This window comes from Thermobia domestica, chromosome 8 (genome assembly GCF_964235325.1).
Source record: "Thermobia domestica chromosome 8, izTheDome1.hap1.1, whole genome shotgun sequence".
Taxonomy (NCBI): Eukaryota; Metazoa; Arthropoda; class Insecta; order Zygentoma; family Lepismatidae; genus Thermobia; species Thermobia domestica.
The window spans coordinates 97337228-97348111 of NC_137461.1; the positions used below are offsets into that span (position 1 = coordinate 97337228).

Sequence of the window (10884 nt, forward strand, 5' to 3'; positions counted from 1 at the left end):
TTTAAGGGGTGAGCCAAAGTACCCCTCCCAAATTTTTAAAGAAGTGCACAAATGTACCTATGTCTTATGATAGGGAATAGACCCCTATACATAACCATATAACCATATAAGGTAATAGAACCTCATCCAAGAGGATAAATTGGGCCAAAAGACCAAACACGTGGTATAACGTATTGCTTACGTTTATATATTGGCAATTTTGTGCCCCTGGAAGGAAACGAGGTGGACCGCCCAAATTTATCATGATACATATTAGGGTCCTGTACTATAATACCCAATGTTGAAATTGGGCAATTTCCAAAATTTAAGGGGTGGGCCAAGGTACCCCTCCCAAATTTTTCAAGGGGTGCATTAATATACCCATATGTTATGAAAAGTAATGGACCCCTGTATACGTCCATATAACTATATAGGGTAATAATACCTCATCAAAGGGGATAAATTAGGTCAAAAACCCCCGAAATTTAAATTTTTGGCAATTTTTTACCCATGAAAGGGAACGACATAGACACCCAATACTGATAAAGGTACATACTATGGTCCTAGGCTACCACACCAAATTTTTAGATTTGGCAATTTCCAAAATTTAAGGGGGTGGTCCTATGTACCCCTAAAAGGGAACAAGGTGGACCACCCAAATTTATCATAATACATATTAGGGTCCTGTACTATAATACCCAATGTTGAAATTGGGCAATTTCCAAAATTTAAGGGGTGGGCCAAGGTACCCCTCCCAAATTTTTCAAGGGGTGCATTAATATACCCATGTCTTATGAAAGGTAATGGACCCCTGTATACGCCCATATAACTATATAGGGTAATAATACCTCATCCAAAGGGATAAATTAGGTCAAAAACCCCCGAAATTTGAATTTTTGGCAATTTTTTACCCATGAAAGGGAACGACATAGACACCCAATACTAAAAGAGGTGCATACTATGGTCCTAGGCTACCATACCAAATTTTTAGATTTGGCAATTTCCAAAATTTAAGGGGGGTGGTCCTATGTACCCCTGCCAAAATTTAGGGGGTGGGCCATGGTACCCCTGCCAAAATTTAGAGGGGGTGGTCCTAGGTACCCCTAGGTCATTGACCCCGGCCAGGGACCATGGGTCCTGAGGCAGGGACCCAGGGGCCAAAAAGTGAGACTAAGTGGGGCGATTACTACTATAGGAGATGAAGGATAAAATAATTAACGTTGGGAAACAATATTGTAATATTACTAAAGCATTTTGGTGAAGGGCGATTAATATTTCATTGGTTTTGGCTTAATATTTTGTAAACCTTGTTATATTAAATGCAAATAAAATTCAATCCCCAGTCTGGTGCTGTAGGTCACTCACACATGCAAAGAAATCAAGGAAGTCTCATAGTAATTTAAAACTATGTCTAGTTAAAACATTCTTCTAAATAGGAAATATAAAAATATGTTATGCAGCAATGTATCAAGGAAATAATAAGACTTCCTACTTCACGTTATGAAGTAACTCTAAAAATGTAATGGTAAGCGGAAGAAATGTCGCTACCAAAACGAGGAAGAAAAGGTAGGTGGACGAAAAAGAGTAGGGAATTAGAGAGAGTTCTGAAGTGACCGTCTGACTGGAAGGATCAAAATCTAAAAATTTTACTCGTCAAAGTCTGGGTGAGTACAATGCTGGTTATTAATTGATATCACACTTTATTTATTCGACCTTGTCTCAAAATTCGTTTAATTCTTTCCTATCTTCAAAATTCATTATGACAGCTATTATAAATTTTAACGTAAGGCCTCAGCACCAGATTTTGGGTAATATTCTGATCTGATATCTCTACTTTTATTTCTACAATTTAATTTATCCATCTTAACTAATTATTTGCTCTACCTAAAATTTAATGGTTAAGTTTATTATAAGAAAACTCTTCAAATTGCCCCCATGCTATTATGGTTATTAATACATTGAGTTGTGTGTGGATGAAATTGTATATGTCAACGTCCGGATTTCGGTCCAATATGTTGGCATATGTTATGGTGGAATAAGCGCCGAATTTTGTGGCTAGCGCCCGTGTTAGAAACACGTTATAGAACAATTTTCCGTTTAAAATATAGATATCGATCCCGAAGCCATACATATATGAGTAAGGAATTAAATCATGCAGAGAAAAATTACATGGGATATCAGATTTGTTATTATCCAGGATGGTGCTGATATATATGTTTGAATATGTGCATACCATTTCCTATAGAGAATTCTGTGGTAACTTACAACAAAGAAATATTACATATACATATAGATACGTTTTGCGTTCATGTTTGAGTTGTTTTTCATATGTCAGGCATTTTTAGGATATCGTATTGCAGTGCATTGAAACAGGAAATGCTTATGTAGACATTAGCGTGTGCGAAGGTTATCTTGAAAAACGAAGTTAGTTTCAGTACAGAAATCACGTTCAAGAATTAAATATTATTCTTATAAAACTTATGAGCAGACGTAGGGTGAAATTAAGATCAGACATGGCGACCCCTCTATCTCCCTCCCATAATGTTTCTCAATCTAGTTCTCAGTCTGGAACACCCAACCAAAATTCACGACCTATTGTAAATGTGTATAGCAATGCTTTTCCTTTTCCTAAATATGATCCGAAAGAAATGACTATTCAGCAATTCTTTTCTGCATTTGACGATACTATAAAGCTAAACAAATTATCCCCGGATGAGGCTAAAGATTTAGTAATTACGTGTTTTGCAGGAAAAGATAAAGAAAGATTACGTGTTTTTATAAATAGAAAGCAGTTAAATTCTAAGTCATATGACACATTTAAGGAAGAAGTAAAAAAGTGTTTTAAAACACCGAAAGAGAATGTAGATATATTTGCCAAAATTCAAAACAGAGTTCAAAAGAAACACGAGTCGGTACAGAGTTACATATACGATGTGTTAGGACTAATAGATAAAGGAGCACCTACATTAACGGAAGCTCAGATTATTTCTATTTTGACAAATGGTTTGAGGCCATACTTTTTAGAAAGAGTAGGTGTGCAGCAATTTAATTCATTGGACGAGTTTATTCAAGCCTTGAATAATCTCGAAACAAATAGGTATAGGGTGAAAATAGGAAGAAACACGAGCTTCATGCTAGACTAAATTCATCAATGAAAAAGGAGTTGCGTAAATTGGGAAAATTGCGTAAATATATGTCGTCGGATTCTGAAACATCATCAGAATCAAGTGAGGCTGAATTATCCGAGTCAGATGAAGATGAAGATAATATAGTTTTGCGTCAAAATAGGAGATCGCGTACTAATATAAGATCTAGTTCGCAGGTTGCGAAAGTGACTAAACAGGACGACAATAAATTTGAAACTAGTGGATCGGAACGGAATAACAAAGAACATGACAAAATATCGCAGGCAATGGAGAATGTCCAGAAACAACTAGAACAATTAACGTTGAAAATGGAAAATTTTGAGGATACACAAAAACAATGTGAGGAAACTAATGTACAGATAACACAGGGAAACAATTCTGCTAAACAAAATGTTAATCAGAACAACAGAGGTTTCCATAGAGGAAATTTTCGTGGAAATTTCAGAGGAAATTCGAGAAATTATAGATAAAATAATTATCAGTCACAAAATAGTGTTGGAACAGGTTCATATAGAGGCGAAGTTTTTAGGGGTAAAAATAATTTTAAAAGTAGAGATCGAAATAATTATTACCCACAACAGTCATTTGTACCCCAGATGTATCAAACTTGGCAATTACCAGTAGTTAATGACCCAAATTGTATGTCACAGGGAAATCTGTGCATTCCACAAATGGTACCAGTACAACAAAGCTTTCCCCAATATGTAGTTCCCACTTATCAAAATATGCAGGTTTCAAACGCAAATGCATCTCAAACGCAAGGTTTAAACTGAGTTCATCCGTGCATGACGGCGGTGCATGTTCGGAGAATAACAAAGTACAGCCTAATAATCAAAACTGTCAACAGAAAGATAATCTAGTCACATATAACGAATGGCGTAAAAATGCTAGGAAATCGAAAAAGGAATTCATTCAAGTCCCTTTAAATATAGAAAACGAAATAGCTAAGTTTCCTATAGACGTAAATTCTTAGACAATTAATGCTATTGCTGATTCTGCTTCTACTATCAGCATCATAGAAAAATCATTGTTGCCCAGAAATGTAACACTTATTGAAACACAGACTAAAGTGTCGGGTGTATCTCAGAACCCCGTAATTATAAAATATATGGCAATTGTTAGATTTTGCATTAATGGAAGGACTTTTCACCACAAGTTTCGTGTCTTGGAACATTTTAAACCGAAAGTGTTAATAGGAAACGATTTCTTAATATTTCATCAAGCTAACTTGTGTCTAGGAAAGAATCTTTTAACGTTAACTAGGTTTGGATTACCACCCAAGAATACAGAAATTGATGTAAATAAGGAGCATAATGTGTCGAATTTCGTACTCTTTTTAGTTGAGGAAGCTCTTGCACCTAAATTTGTTGTAAAGAAGAGATCTATGCTACCAGCGAGATCTAAGGTTATCGTTCCACTTACATTAAAACAATCTAGGTCACATAAAGAAATTGTTCTTGAACCGAATCAAGAATTACCGGAAAGGTTAGGAATCTTAATTCCGAGAGCTCTTGTGTCAGATAAGTCTCCAGTTATTGAAATAATAAATACATTAGCACATAAGGTAGTATTGAATACTAATCTTGTAGTTGGTAAGGCAGAAGACGTATATATTCAACCGACAGATGTTATTACCGCATTAGAAGATGACGATTACATAAATCATGAATTTTTGGAAGAAGGTCAAAGGTTATTTGATGCTTCAAAATTGAAAATAGGAGAAAAAGCTAGTCCGGAATATAAACGAAAAGTAATAGATCTATGTTGGGAATTTGCCGATATTTTTACCTGGAATCCAAATAAATTAGGCCGTGCGAGAGGATATCAATACAGGGTGCAACTAAAGTCAGAGTTACCTACCTCTCGTAAACAATATCAAATTCCGAAAGCCTTGCAATCAGAAGTACTTGAATACATGAATACTTTAATTCAGCAACGTGTTGTGGAAAGGTCTAATTCTCCTTTTAATTCGCCAGTGTTATTTTTGAGAAAACCATCGGGAAAGTTGAGAAAAATAGCTGATATGCGAATGTTGAATTCAAAAGTGGTTCATCATTCCTTGGCTTTACCACCTATACATGATATAATTTCTTCCATGGCTGGACATGTTTGGTATGTAAATTTGGACGTCTCTTCAGCATATTTTAATATAGAATTAACACCAGATTCTCGTCCATATTTTGCCTTTTCTCTACCGTCACTTGGGACATTTCAGTATTGTGTTACTCCCCAAGGATTTGTAAATAGTGGTGCTGTGTACAATAGATTCATGTCTATGGTGTTGGCAAACCTCCATCCAGAAAACATAGCCTGTTATGTAGACGATTTATACATTTTTGCCAACTCACAGGAGCAAATTATTGAGATTTTAAGAGATCTATTTAAACGTCTTAGAAAATCAGGACTTAGAATTTCAGTAGAAAAATCTCAATTTTTATTTCAAGAAATTTTAGCGCTCGGACACAAAGTGTCGCGTTATGGCTACCAAATCTCAGATCGGCTGTTAAAAACAATTGAAACTTATCCTGTCCCAAAATCGACGAAGAACGTTAGATCGTTTCTTGGTTTGTGCATATTTGTAAGGAAATTTTTACCTAATTACGCGGAAGTAGTACAAAATTTACAAAAGTTATTAAAAAAGGGCGTGAAATTTAGTTGGGATTCTACTCACCAACAGGCATTTGAGACATTAAAGAAGAAACTTTTGGAAGCACCAATATTAGCTCCTTATCGGCCAGACAAACCTTTTTGTTTATGGACAGATGCATCCAAAATAGGAATTTCTGCAATGTGTACGCAGTGTACGGACGAAAAATTACAAGATTGGACTCCCATTGGTTATTATTCGAGGCTTTTGACACCAGCAGAGCAGAAACTTTCAACAATAGAACAGGAATTGCTAGCCGTATTAGCCGCAGTAAAGGCATTTAAATATTATTTAATAGGAAGGCATTTTTATTTGAAAATAGACAACCGAGCATTAGTATACCTCAAGACAGCAGCTAATCTACCGCCCAAACTACTTCGTTGGAGTTTAATTTTGTCGGAGTATGATTTTACTCCTGTTCATGTTCGCAGTGAGAATAACCCTGTAGACTCGATGAGTCGCATTTCGGTTGTTCCCCCACAACCGGGAGACCTGTTATTAGAAGATTTGGACGAAGAGAGATGTTTAGTAAATTTCCAAGCACCCGAAAACATTGGAAAAATGCAGAAGACGGACCCTTATTTTGGACCCATATACAGATGCTTACAGGAAAATAAGCAAGGAGAAGACTACAGGCTCGAACGGCAAGCTAGAGCATTTCAATTAATTGATGGAAAGTTATACCGTGCACATAGATTTGGAAATATCACGAAGCATTTATTGTTTATTCCATTCAAAATGAGAGATGAAATTTTTAACTTATTGCACGCACATCCGTCAGCCGCAGCGCATGCAGGCCAGAATCGTACATATCAATTGGCGCTACAAAAGGTGTATTTTCCACATATGCGTAATTATTTTCGTCAGAAAATTAGACAATGTATTTCTTGTCAAGTGAATAAAAGAGGAAGCCAGGTAGCTACTATTAAACCTCAAATATTTCCAAAAGCGGCCCCATTTTCAGTAGTCACAATTGATCAATGCGGCCCCTTTCCAACATCTTCTACATATCGTCACAAGTATATTTTAATTATGTGTGATGCGTGTACAAGATATGTCATAGCTGAAAGCATACCGGATTTAACGGGAGACACTATTGCGACTGCTATTTATAATAAACTCATCTTAAGGTACGGGGCACCATCATCCTTAATACTAGACCGTCTTCCATCTCATAAATCTAAGATCATGTCAGAATTAGCGAAATTATTAGGAATAGAATTGAAATTCATTCCAGTTAATTCACATTATTCTCTCAATTTGGCTGAGAAAACAAGTGACACAATTCAAAGAGCGTTACGTCACTACATCAAATCAACTGGAAATAATTGGGACATTATGTTACCGCAAATTGTGTTTGGATTAAATAATTTGAAGAATCAAACTACTAAATATTCGAGTTTCTACTTGCTCCATGGATTTGAAGCAAAGATTGTTTTTGATCTCCAATTTAATACTCCAATTCAAGAGAAAGAAAATGTCGAACGGATGGAAACGATGCGTCTCGCGAGAGATGATGCCTATCAGAATATGTATAAAAGTTATCTCAAGCAATTGGAGAAGTACGAAGACCATCATGCGCAAACACAATTTCACCCTGGACAAAAGGTTCTCATTCAAAATGTAACAAGACATAAAGGAATACCAGCAGCATTTGATTTCCGTTATGACAAGCAAGGTGTGATACTATCACGTTTGCCCAGCTCAAACAAATATCTTGTTTCTTTTAAAAATGCAAAAGGAGCTGATGTCCAAGATGAGATAGAAGTACGTCGTTTAAAGCCGCTGCAATCTTCAACAGCAAATGAAAATGCTAACAAAGGACAAGAAGAGACAAACGTCATCCTTGGAAATATGCAACCAGTGAAACACAGCATAATTGTGCAAGAAGAAGTCTATATCTAAATTATCAAAATAACTTAAATAACATAATTAGTGAAATTCATGAAAGAAAAGAGTAAATTAAAATATTTTTATTTCATCCCCTTTTTCCCCTCTGTAAATACGGTTTAAGTTAGGTTATATGTTGGTGTGGTCTATTTGTACTAAATAGTATTCTTTGTGGGTGAGCGAGTATAAGGCGCTCTCCTAAAACTCAACCAAACCTTAAGCTAAAAGCTGCAAAATCGAGCTGCAGAAATGTAGTAAAAACCTTCATTTTTCGAACATTGAATACGATTTAGTACTCTTGTAACATTGTGTTGTCTCTTTCATCTATCTTTGGGGTAGAATAGGACGTCATTTCGATTTCGGAATCCCCTCCCATTCTCCCCCCCCCAGAATAAACATTTTCGCTAGAGACATTAGCTGAAACTGATATATATATATATATATTGCATTTTAGATTAATTAATGTTATTTTTTTGTATTAGTAAAGTACACAACCTATTATTTCGTTTTTCTCCTCATATGGATACTCTTTCGAATAAGTTGGAATCTTTAGCGCAGCAAATAGAAAATATAACTGTAAATGCCTACACTCCATCTTTACAAATTTCTAATGACCCAATGTCGTTGCTATTAATAATATCTATTACAAGTGCTGTACTGTCACCTCTCATTATCATATTTTTATCTATAAAATTATTTAAAATTAATAGGGAGTTATCGAATATAAATACGAAATTACATTTACATAATGAAGAAACTTTAAATGATTTTAAGCACGTGCAAACGAATAGTGTATGAAAGGTTTCCTTATACGAAAAATATTATTGCAACATGATGATAGAAACCTAAGTTATATATTACTGAAGTAATCAAATAATAGTCATAACATGATTTGCAAAGCAAATCCAAAGACAGATTATTATTTTTTTTAAAGAAAAATTCCAGTTTTGAATATCAATTTCTTGCAAAGCGAGACGAAGACATCAAACTGGACAAAAAAAAAAAAGGTACACAAAAAGGTATTCGCAAAGCGAATTTTTGGAAGTGTGTATGCGCATATGAAACAAATATATATTGTGTCTTATGTAATTATAAGTCTATTCATTAAACTCCCATACTAAAATTATATAGTATTTTCTTCTGTTTTCCTTTATAGGCAAATAATCAACATGAACTTCGCCATATTCTATATAATTATATTCACTATCATTTCTATCTTAATTCTCCTTATGTTAGCCATTTTTATTTACTTTCAATGCAGAAAATCTTCAGAAAATGTAATTCAACAGCCACAGCAGAAAATTTGTTCTATTCAAATCCCATCTTTACCTCAACTAGACCCTGTATATGATGATATCTACTACGTAAATGAACAAAATCAAAACATTCCTAATTTCTCTTCATATAATATTTCTCTGCGCGTTCATGGTTTAAATTACATAGTTACTTATTCCAACTATACTTCAAATATTTCTTCTTAAGTCGAATTTGTGTCGTGTAATCAAACCAGCATGCATGTACTCTAAGACATCCCCACAGTTTTGAAATTACAAATCGCCAACCATTGACTTTAAAGAATATATATTCAAGACGGCTATGTCGACATACCATATGCTAATAAATAATCATTCTTTACATCAAGACGACATTTAACTACTAAATTCCATCAATATATTTTCCATGGACACTAAAAATTTCAACAAGTACAACGGAAGAGGACACATTTGGATTCCTGCCATATCCACTGGAAATAGGATGAACCAGGAAATACTCGTCTGAACCCCCCCTAGTGTGATTTCCCCTCCCCTCAAGTTTATATGTGTAAGTGAACAGTGCTAAGTGATTATGTGTGAAATAATGTGGTATCAATAGTGAAAATGCTATATACATATATAATTATGTAAAATAGTGTGGTGATTTTAGTGCATATTTAATCTTTAGTAAAAAAAAAGTGAGAGTGAATTCACGAATAATTTTGGTGATGGTTATAATTATGATTATCTTCATGTTACTTATACACATATATACATATATTCACAAGTAATTAGTGTAGTGCAGTTGCGAACATCAGTGAAAATTCACATAACATACAATCAGTGTTTATAAAAAAAAACGAGTGAATTTTGTTTTTATATAATGATATAAATAATTACTTACCAATATATCAGCGAACAAATCTTAAAAACAAATACATTTCACTCCATCACAGAACACAAACAATGTAAAACTGACCTATATTCTGTTTTGCTGTGTGGAAATTTTTTTTTTTTTTACATGTGACATTGCAAGGACGCATGCATATTCTTGTGACTGTATTACTGACCTTGTAATATGCAAACGTAATCATAACATCTTCCTTTCTATGTTTGATATGATTATCTTGGACTAAGCAGTGCTTTATAATTCATTCATTTCAGCTTGTCACAAACTGATTTTTATTTTAACAAAACGTTTGATACATATATTCAATTTATTTATGGTTTGGTGTTACCTTGATTTTAAATATTTATATCGACATCGGAGATGTCGAATATCCAAGCGGGGAGGAATGTAATATGACTAAAGCATTTTGGTGAAGGGCGATTAATATTTCATTGGTTTTGGCTTAATATTTTGTAAACCTTGTTATATTAAATGCAAATAAAATTCAATCCCCAGTCTGGTGCTGTAGGTCACTCACACATGCAAAGAAATCAAGGAAGTCTCATAATAATTTAAAACTATGTCTAGTTAAAACATTCTTCTAAATAGGAAATATAAAAATATGTTATGCAGCAATGTATCAAGGAAATAATAAGACTTCCTACTTCACGTTATGAAGTAACTCTAAAAATGTAATGGTAAGCGGAAGAAATGTCGCTACCAAAACGAGGAAGAAAAGGTAGGTGGACGAAAAAGAGTAGGGAATTAGAGAGAGTTCTGAAGTGACCGTCTGACTGGAAGGATCAAAATCTAAAAATTTTACTCGTCAAAGTCTGGGTGAGTACAATGCTGGTTATTAATTGATATCACACTTTATTTATTCGACCTTGTCTCAAAATTCGTTTAATTCTTTCCTATCTTCAAAATTCATTATGACAGCTATTATAAATTTTAACGTAAGGCCTCAGCACCAGATTTTGGGTAATATTCTGATCTGATATCTCTACTTTTATTTCTACAATTTAATTTATCCATCTTAACTAATTATTTGCTCTACCTAAAATTTAATGGTTAAGTTTA

At 34.3% G+C, this 10884-nt stretch overlaps 1 protein-coding gene across 1 annotated transcript in view; it reads right to left on the bottom strand.

The window, feature by feature from the left end:
• The window catches only part of LOC145691793 (alpha-tocopherol transfer protein-like), a 309517-nt gene extending 299637 nt beyond the window's left edge, over positions 1–9880 (bottom strand). The window contains exon 1 of the mRNA XM_081767102.1: positions 9820–9880. The gene's annotated coding sequence lies outside the window, so the exon portion shown is untranslated. The remainder of the gene's footprint in view (positions 1–9819) is intronic.
• Between the last annotated feature and the right edge of the window lie 1004 nt (positions 9881–10884).